At 47.7% G+C, this 12,943-nt stretch overlaps 1 long non-coding RNA gene across 2 annotated transcripts in view; it reads right to left on the bottom strand.

Moving 5' to 3' along the window:
* The window catches only part of LOC129482295 (uncharacterized), a 28,266-nt gene that overhangs the window by 14,777 nt on the left and 546 nt on the right, over positions 1-12,943 (bottom strand). For both annotated transcript variants that reach the window (XR_008657653.2, XR_008657652.2), the window contains exon 2: positions 9,838-9,906. This is a non-coding gene — a long non-coding RNA (uncharacterized lncRNA). The remainder of the gene's footprint in view (positions 1-9,837; positions 9,907-12,943) is intronic.

Here is a 12,943-nt window from a genome sequence, read left to right as displayed (position 1 = left end):
CAGAAAGGACGGAGTTGCAGAGAAGAAGCCCCAGAAATCTTATAGAGGTTGCTGCAGGTCCTTGGCCAAATCCCAAACTATGAATGTGTGGATTGAGACTCTGCAAGGCCCAGCACAGAACAGCCGATGGGGAGCTGAAAGCTAAACAGTGATTTCAGTGGTCACAGAGTGCTGGAAACATCTGAATTCTGGCTCAGCCAGCATCTCCACTCTTGGAATCTCAGGTCTTGATGAATATTCCAGACATTCACAGAGGGCCTAGAAGGCCCTGCCTTGGGATTAAGGAAGATTCCCTGGGAATAAGGGCAAAACTGAAGAACAGCTCACCCTAACAAAGCCTAAAATGTAGCCTTGACACTCATGATCAAGTTAACCCATCAGCAATTTAATTCCCTGCAAAACAAAACTCAACACTAGAGTAGGATAACATAACCCACATCTCTACAATGAAGGTTCACAACGTCCAACAGCTCAAGAAATACTAGACATGAGAAAAAGTGAGAAAATATATCCTACAATTAAGAGAAAACCAGTCAATGCGAACCGACCCACCGTGCATGGCAGCTCATGCCTGTAATCCCAGCACTTTGGGAGGCCAAGGCAGGTAGATCACTTGAGCTCAAGACTTCGAGACCAGCCTGGGCAACATGGCAAAAACCCATCTCTACTAAAAATTCAAAACTGAGTTGGGTGTGGGGGTGTGCAGGGGCCCATAACCCCCAGGCTGTGGACCGTACCAGTTGGTGACCTGGTAGGAACCAGGCTGCACAGCAGGAGGTGAGTGGTGGGCAGCAAGCATTACTGCCTGAGCTCCGCCCCCCATCAGATCAGCAGGCATTAGATTCTCATAGGAGCATGAACCCTAATATGAACTGCACATGCGAGGGATCTAGGTTTCACATTCTTTATGAGACTCTAATGCCTGATGATCTGAAGTGGAACAGTTTCATACCAAAACCACCGCTCCTGACCCTGTCTGTGGTAAAATTGTCTTCCACAAAACCAGTCAGGACTGCTGGTGGCATGTGCCTGTGGTCCCAGCTACTTGGAAGGCTGAGGTGAAAGGATGGCTTAAGCCTGGGAGGTGGAGGTTGCAGTGAGTTGAGATCATGCCACTGCACTCCAGCCTGGACAACAGAGTGAAATCTTATCTCAAAGAAACAAACAAACAAAAGGGCCAGGGATGGTGGCTCACATCTGTAATCCCAGCACTTTGGGAGGCTGAGGCAGGCAGATCACCTGAGGTCAGAAATTCAAGACCAGCCAGGCGAGGTGGAGGTTGCAGTGAGCCGAGGTGGCACCATTTTACTCCAGCCTGGGCTACAAGAGCGAAACTCCATCTCAAAAAAAAAAAAAAGGGGGGGGGCCCATAAATGGCTCACACATTGGAATTGGCAGGCAAGAGCTTTAAAGTAACTACATACATACATTAAAGAACTTAGAGAAATATCAACACCTGTGAAGATGGTGAAAAAAGAATTTAGAGAAATAATTTTTAGTATAAGTATGTCCTAAATATGCATGGTACATACTTACTAAAAAATAGTTTATTTTTTATCAGAAGTCTAAATTTAACTGGGCATCCTATATTTTATCTGGCATCTCTACCCCAAAGCCAAGAAAGAGAGAATCTAGAGTCCTACCCTCCAGGAGTCGACCTAGCCTAGGACAGGCCCTGGCCAGGGGCAATTGTGCATTGGATGGATTAGAGATGCCAGTCATTCAAAGGTTTGCCAGACCTGCATACAATCAACATTATTTTTATTTAATATTTTTGTCTAAAGCAACTTTAAAAATTTTAACCCTTTATTTGGAAATATAGATTCAGAGGAAATTTCAAAGATGGTACAGAGAGGTTTCATGTACTCTTCATTCAGTTTCCTCCAAAGGTTCTATTTTGTATAAATGTAGGACAATATCTAACAATGTCACGTGTCTAGGTCTGTGCCATTCTATCACATATGTAGACTCCTTTAACCACCGCTACAATCAAGACACAGAACTGTTCCGACGCCATGAAAATCCCCCTCCTGCTATTCCTCTGCACTCATTCCTGGCTCTTCCCCTCCACTATTCCTACTCCTGGCAACCACCAATCTGCTGTCTTTATAATCTTCACACTTCAAGAACATTATAAAATGCAAAAATTAGCCAGGCATGGTGGCATCAGCTTGTAGTTCCAGCTATGTGGGAGGCTGAGGCAGGAGAATCACTTGAACCTGGGAGGTGGAGGCTACAGTGATCCTGCCATTGCAGTCCAGCCTGAGAGACAGGGTGACACGCTCAATGAATGAATGAATGAATGAATGAAGGTCTGGCATGGTGGCTCACACCTATAATCCCAGTGCTTTGGGAGGCCGAGGCAGGTGGAACCATTGAGGCCTGGAGTTTGAGACCAGCCTGGCCAACATGACAAAATGCTTTCTCTACTGAAAATACAAAAATTAGCCAGCATGATGGTGCGTGCCTGTACTCCCAGTTACTTGGGAGGCTGAGGCACGAGAATCACTTGAACCCGGGAGGCAGAGGCTGCAGTGAGCCGAGATTGTGCCACTGCACTCCAGTCTGGGCCACAGAGTGAGACTTTGTCTCAAAAAAAAAAAACAAAAAAACAAAAAACCAACAACATAAAAAAACAAAAAACAAAAACAAAACAAACAAAAAACAAAACCAAACAAAGAAAAAAAGAGCATTATATAAATGGAATCACACAGTATGTGGCCTTTTGAGACTGGCTTTTTATTTTTTCTACTCAGCAAATGCCCTTTGAGATCTGTCCAAGTTGGGCATGTTCCTTTTTATTATTTTTTTTTTTTCTGTTTGAGATGGAGTCTCGCTCTGTCACCCAGGCTGGAATGCAGTGGCGTGGTCTCAGCTCACTGCAACCTCCACCTCCTGGGTTCAAGCAATTCTCTCGCCTCAGCCTCCTGAGTAGCTGGGATTATAGGCACCCACCATCATGTCTGGCTTTTTTTTTTTTTTAGATGAAGTTTTGCTCTTATTGCCCAGTACAATGGCACAATCTCAGCTCACTGCAACCTCTGCCTCCCGAGTTTAAGCAATTTTCCTGCCCCAGCCTCCTGAGCAGCTGGGATTACAGGGGCCCCCACCATGTCCAGCTAATTTTTTTGTATTTTTAGTAGAGATGGGATTACACCATGTTGGCCAGGCTGGTCTCAAACTCCTGACCTCAGGCAATCCGCCTGCCTCGGCCTCCCAAAGTGCTGTGTTTACAGGCATGAGCCATCGTGTCTGGCCCCCTTTTTATTGTTGAATACTATTTCATAGAATGGATGTAGCAGTTTGCTTAACCATTCACCTATTGGGGGGTATTTGGTTGTTTCCAGCTTGGGGCTATCACAAATAAATCTGCCATAAACAATCATCTATGAGTTTTTGTGCAGACATCAGTTTATTTATTTTCTGGTACAATTGCCGAGAAGCAATTGCTAGGTCATATACTGAGGTGTATGTTTAATTAAAGAAGCTGTCAAACTATTTTCTAGAGTGTCTGTGCTATTTTTTATTCCCATCAGTGATGTATGAGAGAGTTAGTTTTGTCTGCATCCTTGCCAATATTTGATATTATCACTATGTTTGATTTGAGCTGTTCTAATAGATATATAGTGATATCTTACTGTGGTTTTAATTTGCATTTCCCCAGTGGTTAGTGTTGAAGATCTATTCATGTGCTTTAAGTCAACTCATTTTTAAAACCTAAATACATGTATTTAAAAAGGAAACTTTTGCTTTGGGAGGCCAAAGCGGGTGAATTGCTTGAGCCCAGGAGTTCAAGACCAGCCTGAGCAACATGGTGAAACTCTGTCTCTACAAAAATTATAAAAATATCCAGGCATGGTGACATGCACCTATGGTTTCAGCTACTTGGGAAGTGAGGCAAGAGGATTGCTTGAGCCTGGGAGGTCGAGGCTGCCATGAGCTGTGATTGCACCATTATACTCCAGCCTGGCAGACGGAGCAAAACTCTGCCTTAAATAAATGAATTAAAGGAAATTTGTGATTAGTGGTTCTCAAAGTGCGGTCCCTGAGCCAGCAGCATCAGCATCACTATCACCTGAGAACTTGTTAGAAATGCAGATTCTCAGGTGCCACCCCAGACCTCCTGAATCAGAACCTCTGAGGCGTGGGTTCAGCGACCCGTGGTTTAACAAGCCTTCCTGGTGAGAATCAGTCTCATTTACTACAAATAGAAGGTAATGGTAAAAATAAATGCATCTGAATATTGCCTAAAATCCTTTTGTGGGTCCCAGGTTTGCACAGCACACTTTTGGACAGGAGTCCCACTCACAGAGGCTATGACAAGAATGCTCCTGCCCCTGGGGTTGTGCAGTGACAGCTCACACAGCTCCACGTGGCAGTCCTGAGTTTGGGAAGCACTGATGTAGTCCTACTGCAGCCCTTCCTGCCCTTCACTGGACTGAGAAAATCCAGGCTCTGAGGAGGGCGAGACTTGCCCAAGGTCACCCAGCAACATGGTCAGTCTCCTTTCTCAGGGCCCTCACAATGCCTGGCCTGTTTAAAGCCTGCCTCTGTTCACTGCTGAGTGAAAAATCCAGCTCCAAAATAGAATATGGGGAAGGATAATATCTTGTGCAACTTACGTTTATAGCTGCAGATACATGGGGAAAAAAGTCAGAAAATACTGTTGAAGCAGTTATTTAGGGAGAGAAGGGGTTTGCTGGTTTGTGTTTTTAACTTTTCCATATTTCATAATTTTTATCACAATAATGTTTAGTTACATAATCAAAATGTATTAAATGTTAAAAATCGACATGAAGCCTTATCCAGCCACAGCCTATTGTTGGCAGAGTCAGGAAGCCTTCCAGATAGAGCAGGCCCACACCTGCCCCAGGTCACACCCTGGGCCTGGGCACATGCTAGGTCCTCTGTCTGAACACCCTCACCCCATGGTGGCCTCCACATCTGTACCCACCAGCACCTCCTGTGGGCGAGGCCCTCCATTGCATCCAGCCCTGGGCACCCCCTAGCCCAGAGGGCACCTCATGGTCTGAGAGTCCGCCTGTCTGTCTCTAAAGAGAGGAAAGCTCCTTGGGACATGTGTTCCACTTGACCCATCACCCCTGGCCTGGTACAGAAAGGTGGACAGTGGGTATTTGGTGAATAAATGAATGGATGATTGGAATGAATCCCCAAAATGGCAATTTCCTGAGGCCCTTCTCCAGCTGGCCCAGGTGGAACCAGTTCCACTTTTCACAGGAAAGCCAGGTGTGAGGAGTGGGGCAGGTGTGTGTGAGGGGCCAGGTTCTCGAAGGCTGGATGGACACGGGGTTTGTGGTGGGTCTGGGGGCAGCAGTGCTGCTGTGGGAGCCTCAGGGAGGGCTCCTCCCTGGAATCCCCCAGGGTATCCTGGTGCCCCCAGCTGCTGCGTGGCGTGAGAATTCCTGGCTGGTGGGGACACACAGGGACTTGTTTGGATTGGCCACCTGGTCTAGCCAGGGAGCTGCGCCTCCAGCCCCTTGGGGAAAAGCTCACTTTGGATGTGTGACAACAGCTGCAGACAAGGGGAGGGAGAGGTGTGCTGGGCCTCAGCCTTAGAAGCCAGAAGCCCTGCCTTGGTCTATATGGGAAAGGGATGCGGCCTCGGTTAACTCTAGGGTCCTGGGTTATGGTCAGAACCCTCCCTTATGGACTCAGTGACTTGGGCTGACCCAGCCCCTCCCTGAGCCTCATCAGTGAAACCAGGACTGGGCCAGGGCTCTCGACACCTCCCAGCTCCAACCTCTGGCTTTCTCCTAAGGGGGCAGGAGATCAGACAGAGGTGACCCGGGCTCTCCTGTTTACCTCAACCTCCTTGTGAAGCCTCCCTCTTTCTGCCTGTGAGGTGGGTGGGGCCGGAAGGCGGGGCATTCACCTGTGGGTTCTGACTTCTCTGCCCAGGTGTGCCTGGAGAGCCTGGTCTATACCCGGTGCTCTGCTACACCCCACGGCCTGGCCACGACCTCCCTGCCTCCAGAGCAGCCCTGGCCCAGGGAAGAAGCTGGTCTCTGCATCGAATGACAGGTAGAAAATGGAATTGGGGATGACAGCTCTGAAAAGGAGTCAAGGAGGAAGTGCCTTCCCAAGGACGTGGAGGGTTTTTCCAAAATGGAACTTGACTGGTGCGGGCAAACATCAGGAGGTGGGAAGGGTGGCTCCCTCTGTGGGAGCCGGGGTGACTTGCCTGGGCCAAACGGTGGTAGGCTGTGGGCAGGGTGGGCAGAGCTGAGGTGCCCCGAGCCTGGGGTCCCTGTCCTTGCAGAGGACTGGAATGCAAAACAAGTGTCCCCTGCCTTCTGGCTGGGGGACATCCTCTACTTCCAAGCCCAGACATACACCAGCTGCCACAAGCCCCTGAGGCTCTTCAGAGGACCAGTGTACAGCCACACCCACACTGGGCCTGCCTGCTGGGCCCACCTGCACCCTGGTCAGAGCCCATGACTGAGGGGACTCTCTGGGGACAACAGGGGCAGTCTCATGCTGCCCTCTTACAGGTGGATCAGTCCCTGGGATCTGGTGCTGGGCTGGGGTGGGCTGAGGCTGTTCTCTGCCGGGGTGCCTGGTGGACAGCAGGTGGAGCAACTTCTTGGCTTTCCTGGACCCCAGGACACAGCTGAACACCGCACTTTACCCTGGATGCCTTCAGATTCTCAGGGGACCCTGGGAAGGAAGAGGGGCTGCCCCTGCAAAGGGCCAGGGCCCTGGCCCATGCTTGCTTCCCCCAGCAGGTACCTCCTCTCCAGATTGACATCACCTGATTCCTGAAGGCCTGGGCTACTGACCAGAGCCCCAACACCCTCACCAAGGCCTGTTCTTAATCGGAGCAGCTAGTATATGAGTTCAGAGCTGAAGGGGGTGGAGAGAGAACGCAGAGCTCTGTAAGAGTTCTCGGCTCCCTGCTGTGGTGGGCCCTGTAGAAGGCCCCCCAGAAACTTGCAGCTGCTGTAAGTCACTGGGAGGAAGCTGAAGCCGATGTGTTTCCCAGCCTGGTAGATGCAGAGGGGTTTCCGGATCTCCGAGTGGGAGGCCCAAACGCGGCCTTGGTTGTAGCAGTGCAGGAATTCTAGCCCACTCTGGGGCCCGGGGCAAGTCATTTAACCTCTCGGAACCCCACTCCTGGTCACCATGGGGCTCTTGTGTGGTTGTAAAGAACCCCCCGGCCACTTATGTCCCATCAGTGGAAGCCGAGCATGGGTGGAGACCCCCGAGACTGAACTCAGTGGCAGGATCCAGCCTTCCTAGCTCTCCTACATAAAGCCCAGAGCCAGCAGGGTGGGTTTCCTGAAGAAGCAGGCACTCCTGTGGGCTGGAGAACATGAGTAAGGGTCGCTTTGGCAAGGTGGAAGAGGCTGCGGTCAGTGGAGGCCATAATGAGGCAGAGCTTGGGCAGAAGGGGCATGATCGGGGGATCTGAGACCCAACAGAGACTGGACTGAGGACACTGTGCCACTCAGGTGGTGGAAGCCGAGCTACTGCTGGGCCCCCTGGTCCTGAGTGAGGCCTCACCAGTCTTGGAAGCTGTGCCAAAGGTGGCTTCATGTAAGGGTGCATCTGAGCACTTTTTTTGTTTGTTTTTAGAGACGGGGTCTTGCTCTGTCATCCAGGCTGGAATGCAGTGGCACAATCATAGCTCACTGCTGCCTCAAACTCCCGCGCTCAAGTGATCCTCCCACCTCAGCCTCACAAAGTGCTGGAATTATAGGCCTGAGCTACGGAGCCTCATTTTAAATCTTAATAAATATCTCCCCCTGGTCTGCTTCCCTGGCTGACACACATGCTGGCATCTTGCCCCTAGACAGACATGTTTGGCTCCTGTCTCAATGACCGCAGGTTATAGTATGTGGCCATTCTTACACATTTCTGTATAGACCTGAGGGTTAGTGTATTAATGTCAAACTTCTACTGGTTTTCGAGGCCGGGTGGAATGTTTGGGTTAATTTAGTTGTGGGCATCTTGACAATATAGGCTTTTCCTCCAGGAATGGTGATTCTGGGACGCAGGTTTTGCACATTCTGGTTTATTGCTTGGCTCGCTGCCACAGAGGATGGCACTGCTCCACATGCCATGCCCAAGAGATGTCCCACCTTATCTTTCTAAATCAAGCTGAATGTTCTCAGCTGACAGGATATCCTATCAGTGCTGCAGGGACTCACTCCCCAAAACCCGAGATGAAGTGAGGCAGAGACTATGGAGCAGATCCGTGCTGAGTGCATTCGCCCTTCCTGACCTGCACTGCTGCTGGCCAGGGCTGTGTCTGAGCCGTCAGAGGGCACTGACTTGGGGATGGGCCCCGGGGGCAGTGCTGGAGAGATGCTCCTCACCTCCCTCAGCTCCTCCTGTCCACCCAACACTTGGCCACCAAGGCCCCTGACTTCCAGGCCCCAATCACCACTAACAGGGTGCTGCATGGGAACAAAGTGTAGGCCCAGAACCTGGAGTTCAGGTCACTCCTCCTTCCAGTCAAAGCCTCTGCCCCTCCCAGGTGATTCCACCCTCATTCCTCCATGGGCCAAATATCCTAAACAAAGGCCTGGACAGGAGATCTCTATCCGAGTGCCCAGAAAACACACGCGGAAAGGCTCTACGTGCCCCCTGTGGCCTGCCAGAGGTAAGAGCCTGCCCGTCAAAATGCACAGTCCTGGTTCTTGCAGGGAGGTGAGGAGCGGAGGCAGAAAAGATCCATCTCATTCTTTTAGCAAGAACTTAAACTTGGGAAAGCCAGACACAGTACATTTCTTAATCCTGATACTTTTATAACTGGTTATAGTGGAGTCACAGGCACAACTGTTTTCTAACATCTTTCAGCTGGCCACATAACACCTTGTAATTTATTTTTATTTTCTAAGGCCGGGGGAGTGGCTCACGCCTGTAATCTCAACAGTTTCAGAGGCTGAGGCAGGAAGACTGATTGAGGCCAGGAGTTCAAGACCAGCCTGGGCCACACAGCAAGACCCCATATGCAACAGAGAAAAACCCTGTCTCAAAAAAATTTTTTTTGAGTACAGTGGCATGATCACAGCTCACCAATTCCCGGGCTCAAGCAATACTCCCACCTCAGCAGCTGGGACTCTCAGAGCGCGCCATGACACCTGGCTAATTTTTAAATTTTTGGTAGAGATGCGGTCTCACTGTGTTGCCCAGGCTGGCCTTGAACTACTCCTGGCCTCAAGAGATCCTCCCAATGCGACCTCACAATGCACTGGGGTTACAGGCATGAGCCACCATGCAGCCCCTGCAAAATCTAACTGTTCTTCAGGTGCTTCTTTTGGACCTCCTAGCTAGACTGCCATTGGCAAATACTAGTTTATTATTTTCCCACATTTATGTTAATGGATTTCCCATGTTTTATTTGTCTAGACTAGGGTTTCTCAACAGCAGTACTATTGACGTTCTGGGCTGGATAATTCTTTGTTATGGAGCTGTTTTTGCATCGCAGGATGTTTAGCAGCATCCCCAGCCTCTGCCTACTACATGGCAGTAGCACTCCTCAGTGTGACAGCCAAAATGATTTCAGATATTGTCAAATATCCCCAGGGAGGCAAAATCACCTCCAGTTGAGAACTGCTGACCTAAAAACCTCTGGAACAATGTTAGATCATGGTAATGATAGCACATACTGCTCCTGACCTTAATGGGAATACCTCTAGCATCAAAGTGTAGTAGTACCTGCATACTACTGTCTGGGCTGTTATTAGTACACTGTATTAGTCCATTCTCACGCTACTATGAAGAAATACCCAAAACTGGGTAATTGACAAAGAAAAGATGTTTAAGTTGACTCACAGTTCTGTATGGCTGGGGAGGCCTCAGGAAACTTACAATTATGGCAGAAGACACCTCTTCACAGGGCAGCAGGAGAGAGAAGCAGAGCCGAGCAAAGAGGAAAGCCTGTAATAAAACCATCAGATCTTGTGAGAACTCACTCACTATCACGAGAACAGCATGGGAGAAACTGCCCCCGTGGTTTAATTATCTCCACCTGGTCCCATCCTTGACCCGTGGGGATTATTGCATTTCAAGGTGAGATTTGGATGGGGACACAGAGCCAAACCATATCATACCCTTTATATTAGCATACTGTATCAAAGTATAATTTTCTTTGTTGTTGTTGTTTTTTTCTTTGAGACAGAGTCTTGCTCTGGCTCTGGCTGGAGTGCAGTGGCACGATATCAGCTCATGGCAACCTCCATCTCCCAGGTTCAAGCAATTCTTGTGCCTCAGCCTCCCAAGTAGCTGGAACTACAGGTGTGTGCCACCACACCCAGCTAATTTTAATTTTTTTTTTTTTTAGTACACATGGGGTTCGACACGTTGGCCAGGCTGGTGTCAAACTCCTGGCCTCAAGTGATCCCATCACTTTGGCCTCCCAAAGTGCTGGGATTCCAGGCGTGAGCCACTGCACCCAACCTGAAGTATAATTTTCACAATGTGAAAAGCTTGACTTTCATACAAATAATGAAGGAATATGTATAAGATATTTTCTTTAATTTACAAGGGAGTCAGCAACACGGTGAAGCTAGTTCAAGGGGTGTTTTGAGAGACAGTGTCTATAGTGCTCCAGGAAGGGCATTCCGAAATGCATTCTGAGATAGAGACAAAACTTGTTAATATCCTGTAGGGAGGCCGGGCGTGGTGGCTCATGCCTATAATCCCAGCACTTTGGGAGGCCGAGGCAGGTGGATCACCTGAGGTCAGGAGTTTAAGATCAGCCTGGCAAACATGGTGAAACACTGTCTCTACTAAAAATACAAAAATTAGCCAGGCACAGTGGTGGGCACCTGTAGTCCCAGCTACTCAAGAGGCTGAAGCAGTAGAATCGCTTGAACCTGGGAGGCAGAGGCTGCAGTGAGCCGAGATCATGCCACTGCACTCCAGCCTGGGCGACAAAGCAAGATTCTGTCTCAGAAAAAAAAAAAAAGTCGTATAGGGAATAGAACTGTCATCTTTGGGAATTATCTTTTCTACTGGACAGAAATCTGTAAGTTAATATGTATACATATTCTCAAGTATGTTCATAACATATTCTCTAGTATATTTCCCTACATTAGTGGTTTTCAAAGCATGGTCTCAAATTGGAAGCACCAGCGTCACCTGGGAACACAGACATGCAATGCTCAGGCCCCACCTCAGTCCTACTGAGTTAGAAACTCTGGTGTGGGGCCCAGCAGCCCGTTTCACAAGCCCTGCAGGTGATGATGGTGCACTCTAATGTGTGAGAACCACTGCTCTAAATAGTCAAATAATCTTTATTTGTAAAACAAGTATCTATGAATCAATACTCCAGTATGACATTAAAAGGGCACGCCACCCACCTTTAACTTTATTTCTGAATTTAAATATTTTGTGTGTCTGATGTTAAATTTGCTGTTTTGTTTTTCAAATACTCTTGAGACAGTTTTCATCTGTTCTTAATTTTCTCTTTTTAAATAAAAAATGGTTTTCCAAATCTATCCATTTTTCTCTTGTTTAAGCTATTGATAGGATGAAACAAAAGTTGAGCCATTCTTACATCTTTTTTTTGAGACTGAGTCTCACTGTCACCCAGGCTGGAATGCAGTGGTGCGATCTCGGCTCACTGCAACCTCCACCTCCCAGTTTCAAGTGATTCTTGTGCCTCAGCCTCCTAAGTAGCTGGGATTGCTGGGATTACAGGCACCCGGCACCACGCCCTGCCATATATATATATATTTTTTTATTTTATTTTTATTTTTTATTTTTTAGTAGAGACAGGTCTTGCCATGTTAGCTAGGCTGGTCTCCAACTCCTGACCTCAGGTGATTTGCCTGCTTCGGACTCCCAAAGTGCTAGGATTATTGGCATGAGCCACTGCACTCAGCATCTTTTTTTTCCTTTTTTTCCTTTTTTTGAGATGGTCTCCTTCTGTTGCTCAGGCTGGATGGAGTACAGTGGCGCCATCATGGCTCACTGCAGCCTCCACCTCCCAGGCTCAAGAGATCCTCCCATCTCAGCCTCTTAAGTAGCTGGGACGACACGTGTGCACCAGCACAAGCAGCTAATTTTTTGTAGAGACTGGGGTCTTCCTATGTTGCCCAAGCTGGTTTAGAACTCCTGGGCTCAAGCAATCCACCGGCCTTGGCCTCCCAAAGTGCTATGATTACAGGTCTTATGTTCTTAAAATTTTTCTTTGACATGGTATAGGATAGTCTAGTAACTTAACATACTGTTGCTTTCAACAGGATAGTGCTTACGATTTGTAAAATAACTCTTCAGAAATGAGTTCAATTTTACCATGAATTGGGACACTTTCTATTTCTATTCTATAGAGCAGTTTACTTGTCATGAGCTCTGTGTTTTGAAAACTTGAAAGCCTGCAACAATAAAACCAGCTGCACCTGGTGCATGGGATAGGCATGCAACTGAGGAGAGAGCTCAAACTATGATCAGCCCTCTGTATCCTCGGGTTCTGGATCCTTGGATTTAACCAACTGTGCATCAAAAAATTTGGAAAAAGTAAAACAAGAAACACAAAAATTTAAAAATACTTTATATCAGCTATTTACGAAGTATTTATGTTGTATTAGGTATTACAGCAATCTAGAGATGATTTAAAGTATACGGAAGGATGTGCATAGGTTATATGCAAATACTATGCCATATTATATCAGGAGCTTGAGCATCTGTGAATTTTGGTATCTCTGGGGTCCTGGAACCAATATCTTGAGGTTAACTAAGGGACGACTGTATTCAGTTTCTTCTTTGGTTATTAGTTTATTCTTTAATGTAATTTTTGTTGTTGTTTTGTCTTTTTGTTTTTGCCTCTTCAAGTCAACGTCGGAAACTTAGTTGTTCTAGATTACCCATTAGCTCAAAGCTACCAGTAATCAGACTACCACTGCAATCTAAGCAACCGATTTTTTTTTAACCCACCAGATTGGCAAAAATTAAGATAAGCATCTATTGATGT

Source organism: Symphalangus syndactylus, chromosome 5 (assembly GCF_028878055.3).
Source record: "Symphalangus syndactylus isolate Jambi chromosome 5, NHGRI_mSymSyn1-v2.1_pri, whole genome shotgun sequence".
Classification (NCBI taxonomy): domain Eukaryota; kingdom Metazoa; phylum Chordata; class Mammalia; order Primates; family Hylobatidae; genus Symphalangus; species Symphalangus syndactylus.
This window is presented reverse-complemented; position numbering and strand designations above follow the sequence as displayed.